General features: G+C 42.8%; 1 protein-coding gene and 1 long non-coding RNA gene across 2 annotated transcripts in view; one reads left to right on the plus strand and one right to left on the minus strand.

Moving 5' to 3' along the window:
* The window catches only part of pak6 (p21 (RAC1) activated kinase 6), a 106,765-nt gene that overhangs the window by 8,324 nt on the left and 92,441 nt on the right, over positions 1-6,000 (plus strand). The window lies entirely within an intron of this gene.
* LOC141378503 (uncharacterized) overlaps positions 4,300-6,000 on the minus strand; it is a 2,972-nt gene continuing 1,271 nt past the window's right edge. The window contains exon 2 of the long non-coding RNA XR_012393185.1: positions 4,300-6,000. This exon is cut by the window's right edge and continues 547 nt beyond it. This is a non-coding gene — a long non-coding RNA (uncharacterized lncRNA).

Consider the following 6,000-nt stretch of genomic DNA (forward strand, 5'->3'; position numbering starts at 1 on the left):
ACGGCTATATGAAGAGAGAATTATGAGTATGGCGGGAAGTTTCGCGAGTCTCCGGATGCCCGCAAACGAGTGAGGATTTCCCGGTAATCTCGCGTCTCCCTCCCGGTCTTCAAATAGTCATGCACCCTTTTCACCCCTCCCCACCACATCTCTCCTCAGACACGTCGCGCGCTCGCACCTTGCAAATCACCACCAAACTACCACCTCTCCTGACAGCTTAGCGGGACGCTGCAAAATAAACCCTGACACTCTGACCAATGTGAGGAGAGTTTACTCGCACGTGACTTGTTTTAGCTCTTTTGGTCCGATTAGAAACTTTGCAATGTGAAAGCGAACCGCTCCAAGAGCAAAGAGCAACAATGTAACAATTGTAATCTCTGTTTCGGAACAACTGAATCGATTCACAGGTGTGAAAGCAGCCTTAGATTCATTTAGTAGGTAGCGTCAGAAAGCCGTGAGGGTGTAGACTATCCTCTGACAAAATGAGGTGAAAATCCTCAATGACGGTAGTAGGTAATAGTAAAAGTTTGATTGTGGTGTTTACATGTTAACACTTGGAGAGCAGTATTTACAGCTGATCTTTCAGTCCATAATATTGTAGTGATATTAACGTACTGTAAACTGAGTAACTAAATAATTCAGACTAAGGGTCTGTCTTTAAACACTGAAAGAGTACTGCTGACGATACAAACTAACTTTGCCATCTGAATGAACAAACAAAGACCACTGATCGCTTACCAAATCTGTCGAGACAGGACAATCAACACCAACTGGAGCTGCGTCTTTTTTAAAAGGAGACGAGCAGCAAATATGTATTTCACTATTTCCAGATGAGAAAAGCTCTCGGGTAAAAAATGTTCCTTACAAACATATGTCTGTCGCGTGCACTGTAATCCACACGCAAGACCAGCTGCGCTCTCATAGCGGGAATTCAGTCCTGTTCAGTCTTCAGATCATTGTGTCAGTTGTGCACATCAGAAAAGCAGCTTCTCATTCCTTTCAACAAGTTGCAAATGCTTTTGTACATCCATGCAAATGATTATGTGTAACGGAGGTCAGCTAGTAAGTGCTGTGCAGGTTAAACTCACTCCTCTGACCTCTAAAGTTGCTCTAGCGACAGATGCTAGAGGCCATGGTCTTTAGCCTCCTTGTTAGAGCAACCGACTCCCATGTGGAAGGTTGTCAATTCGATCCCAGCTTGGAGTGGGTTGGCTTGTGTAGGACCGGCGGGGTTACATGTGCAATTCTCTGATGTTTCCAACATTATTAGTTGCTCAGGTCATGTTGATCGAAATGTATTAATGTGGTCTTTGTTGAATAGTCTCTCTCACCCCCCTGACACAACATGTAATCATTTGTTCATGGCATGGGGTGACACGGTGGCTCAGTGGCTAGTACTGTTGCCTCACAGTAAGAAGGTTGCTGGTTCAAGTTCCTGGGTCAGTTAATGTTTCTGTGTTGAGTTTGCAAGTTCTCCCCGTGTTGGTGTGGGTTTCCTCCGGGTGCTCCGGTTTCCCCCACAGTCCAAACACATGCGCTATAGGGGAATTGATTAACTAAATTGGCCGTAGTGTATAAGTGTGTGTGTGTTTTCTAGTACTGGGGTTGAGGCTGGAAGGGCATCCGCTGTGTAAAACATATGATGGAGTAGTTGCCGGTTCATTCTGCTGTGGCAACCCCTGATGAATAAATGACTAAGCTGAAGGAAAATGAATGAATGAATTGTACTAAATTAATTATATTAAATTACTTAGTGCAACGCGGTGGCGCAGTAGGTAGTGCCTTTTTCTGCATTTCAGTGCAGAGTTTTGCTCGTTCTCCCCGTGATCGTGTGGGTTTTCCCCTCCGGTTTCCTCCCACAGTTCAAAAACAAGCACCCTAAACAATTAATCCAAATATTTTAGCCAAGCTGAGTACACCTTTCAGCATCCATATCTGACACTTAGCTACAATAAGCAGGAGGGCGAGTCATCGAGATCTACCTGAGCTCAAACTCCCCTCTTGCCTTGCAATAGGAGGGAGCCCAGGGCTCAAATATTCTATAAGCCTAGGGCTCTCTCCCAGGACAGCACGCCAAACAAGCTTTATTATCAATCATCAGCTAAGTGTGAACTCTTGAACATGAATAATAATACTTATAACTGTGTGTTTGTCCAGTCAGATGTTTTGAAGTGAAGGTCTTCTTCTGCTGCTGTTCAGCCATTTTTCTGCTGTCAGTTTGTGTTTATCCTCATTTCTACTGGAGCGATCATGTGAACTGATCTTATTAGACAAGGAGTTACACACAAACACACTCCTGCTGCTGCTGCGTTTACTCTCATTTCTCCGTCAGTCATATAACAGAGCTCATCTCAAAACCTCTGTCACAATGAGTTTTCCAAAATTGTCTCTACTTACTGGAGTATTGGGGCGGCATGGTGGTAAGCACTGTGGCCTCACAGCAAGAAGGTCAATGGTTCAAGTCCCGACTGGGTCAGTTGTCATTTCTGTGTGGAGTTTGCATGTTCTCCCCGTGTTGGCGTGGGTTTACTCCGGGTGCTCCAGTTTACCCCACAGTAAACACATGCGCTAGAGGGGAATTGATGAACTAAACTAGCCGTATATGATATGGAAAAGCATTACTTTGCTACAGCAATCCACATGTAAATGTTTTGATGTTTTTAGTGGCTAAATTTGAATCAAACTCAGATTTCTCTTACTACTACAGAATTGTATGTCTACTTTACAGGGTTATAGTAGTTTTGGATTCTAGTTTTAGTTTCTACTTCGTTATGACTTTTTGTTTTCAAATTCAGTTAGTTTTAATTAGTTTTTAGATGCAGATTAACTCATTTTTTAAATATTAGTTTCTATAATTTGAAATTATTTATTCAATTCAATTCAATTTATTTATAAAGCACTTTAAAACAGCACAGTTGACCAAAGTGCTGACAACAAATAATAATTAATAATAATAATTCCTTACATTTATATAGCGCTTTTCTGGGCACTCAAAGCGCTTTACACAATGGGGGGGGGATCTCCTCATCCACCAGCAGTGTGCAGCATCCACCTGGATGACGCGACCGCAGCCATTTTGCACCAGACCGCACATCACACACCAGCTGATTGGTGGAGAGGAGACAGAGTGATGAAGCCAATTATGATATGGGTAAGGTTAGGAGGCCATGATGGACAGAGGCCAGTGGGCAGATTTGATCAGGATGCCGGGTTAAACCCCTACTCTTTTTCGAAGGACATCCTGGGATTTTTAACGACCACAGAGAGTCGGACCTCGGTTTTACATCTCATCCGAAAGACGGCGCCCACTGAGCAGTATAGAGTCCCCGTCACTATACTGGGGCATTAGGACGCACACAGACCGCAGGTTGGGCGCCCCCTGCTGGCCTCACTAACACCACTTCCGGCAGCAACCTAGCTTTCCCATGTGGTCTCCCATCCAGGTGCTGACCGGGCGCAGCCCTGCTTGGCTTCAGTGGGCGACCATGTGAGAGTTGCAGAGAGCTAGAGTAAAACAAGCTTTAAAATACAAATAAATAAACATAAAATGTCAACATCTCAAGCTGTGCTAAAAGCCAAGTTGAACAGGTGGGTTTTAAGAAGAGATTTGAAAACTGATAGAAGAGGCTTGTCTAATGTACAACGGCAGCTCATTCCACAATTTTGGTGCAGCCACAGCAAAAGCCCGATCCCCTCTGAGATTTCGACTGGTCCTGGGCACACCCAGGAGGAGCTGGTCGGCTGACCTGAGCGAACGATAAGGTGTGTAGGGACAGAGAAGCTCAGAGAGGTAAAGGGGTGCAGTACCATTTAGACATATAAAAACAAATAAAAGTACCTTAAAATGGATCCTGAAGTGCACGGGCAGCCAGTGAAGAGAAGTTTTAGATTAGTTTTTATTAGTTTCAAGATTCAAAATCATCAGAATAAATATTGTATAATAAAAACTCAGTCATAAATATTTGAAACGTGTATTCAGAAGACACATGAACACTATCATCTACCACTAACATCTACCCATCCTCAAATTCAAATGGAACAGCCCACAAGACAGCAGCCTTAAGTACAGTATAAGTGCATAGCTGCCTCTGAGGTTAGCTACACAGTAGTGATGGGAAGTTCAGATCTTTAACGCTGATGTTAGGAGTCAACATTATGTAGTCAGCAATAGTAACTTCAGTCAGTTAAAACATCACCATGATCTGAATAATGTCTTACAGTAAAGTTTTGCCACCCAACTGAAGCATGATTCACTTATTTAAACTCCATTACGACTTTCTGTTAAGAAATAAACGTATGTTTCTTTCATCAGATCCTCTCATTTAAGCCCTCGGTTTACCAGCGGTGCAGTTGTTCAAGTTTAGTTCAGTCACAGCAGGCTGTCATGTAGTGTTTGTGTTTCTGCAATCACTACACAACGGACAACAAAAAACAGAACTCAGTGTGAGTCAGTGCACCATTGCTTGCCATTGTAGCCTATTGCCAATGCCATTTGTTGTCTTTCCTATTGTGCTGTCAAATTTGCAAAGAGTTGGATGCAGAATAAGAAATGCTTTGATTAAATTTATATTGAATTCAGGACATTTTAGAAACTGTGGCTGAAAACTGAAAAAAAAAAACAGACAAAAGTAATAAAATACTGTAAATATTAGAGTAAACACATGTAAACCAATATACAGTCAAATCTATTGGGAGTATAGGACACTATTGACCTCCTCCATCCATGCTGGCACAGAACAACACAGACCTTCCACCGTTTTTATAAGGATTTTGGACTGATTGGAGATTTGTGTCAACCGGTGCTTCAGTGATTTCATACTGATCTTGGTAGTTTTTAATAGTTAGGAATAGATGGCTTCTGTTTGGTTGTCAAAGCTAAAACAAGGGAGTTTGGACTGCTTGAATGACATCTGTGTTAACTGTTTTGAAAAATGTTGGGGAAAATGAGTCAATCCAATGAGAAAGTTTACACATATGCAAGACCTGTCTTCTGCTCTGCTGGGATATTGATAAGAAAAAAGGAGTGGATCCTAGTTTTTTTTACCAGGTCAAAGCAAACAAGAAAAACTGTAAGGGTGCGTTCACATCTGTAGTTTGCTTCATTTGGTCCGGACCAAGGGTAGTAAATGATACATTGTTGCATTTTCTGCCGTCTTTGGGTGGTTTTCACACCACACTGCTGGCTTTGGTCCGAACCAGTTGAAAAGAACCAAAATGCAGTCATGTGACAAAATCCACATCTCTCATTGGCCAGATGTTGTTGAACATATTTCCTAAGCTGCCTATCGATTGGTCAGAATGCACGTGCGGGAAAATGCCAATGAATCCCGCAAGTAAACAAACCGGCAGACACGAAATGTGGCTTTTTACTCTGGAGCTACGACTGCGCCGGCTGATTGTATCCCTGCTTTAGACAAACTATACATTTGGAGAATGAAGCGCGGCTGGAAAACTATGTTTTAATGCATCACACGTCATTTCAGGAGGAGGTGGGAATTATTTAGCTAAACTGCGACATGGTTATCTAGCGGAAATACTACCAACGCCCCATCAGGCAATGTTTTCCCCTCTCTTTCTCTCTCTCTGTTGGTAAAACGCTGTCTACAAATATTTTTCCTCCATATCCCATAATGCACAGCGCATCGGCCTACGGCAGCTGGATTAGTCCAAAAGGTGCAGTACTTTTTGCGGTTGGGTCTGTTTTGGTTCGGATCATATTCTCACCACAAACAAACCGCTCCAGGGTTCGCTTGAAACTGTACCAAGACCACCTCTTCAAGCAGGTCTCTCTCAGGTCGCTTTTTAGGTCCGCTTTTGCTGCGCACTCGAGTACGATTGCTGCATTCACACCTGTCCAAACGAACCGCACCAAGAGGGAAAACCAACTCTAGTGCGATTAAACCGGACTAAATAAGGCAGGTGTGAAAGCACCCTTAAATGTTGAACTAGTTGCCAAAATCTATCAAGCTAATTTTATTAAAAAAATGTTTTTTCTCAGAA

This window comes from Danio rerio, chromosome 17, assembly GCF_049306965.1.
Source record: "Danio rerio strain Tuebingen ecotype United States chromosome 17, GRCz12tu, whole genome shotgun sequence".
Lineage (NCBI taxonomy): Eukaryota > Metazoa > Chordata > Actinopteri > Cypriniformes > Danionidae > Danio > Danio rerio.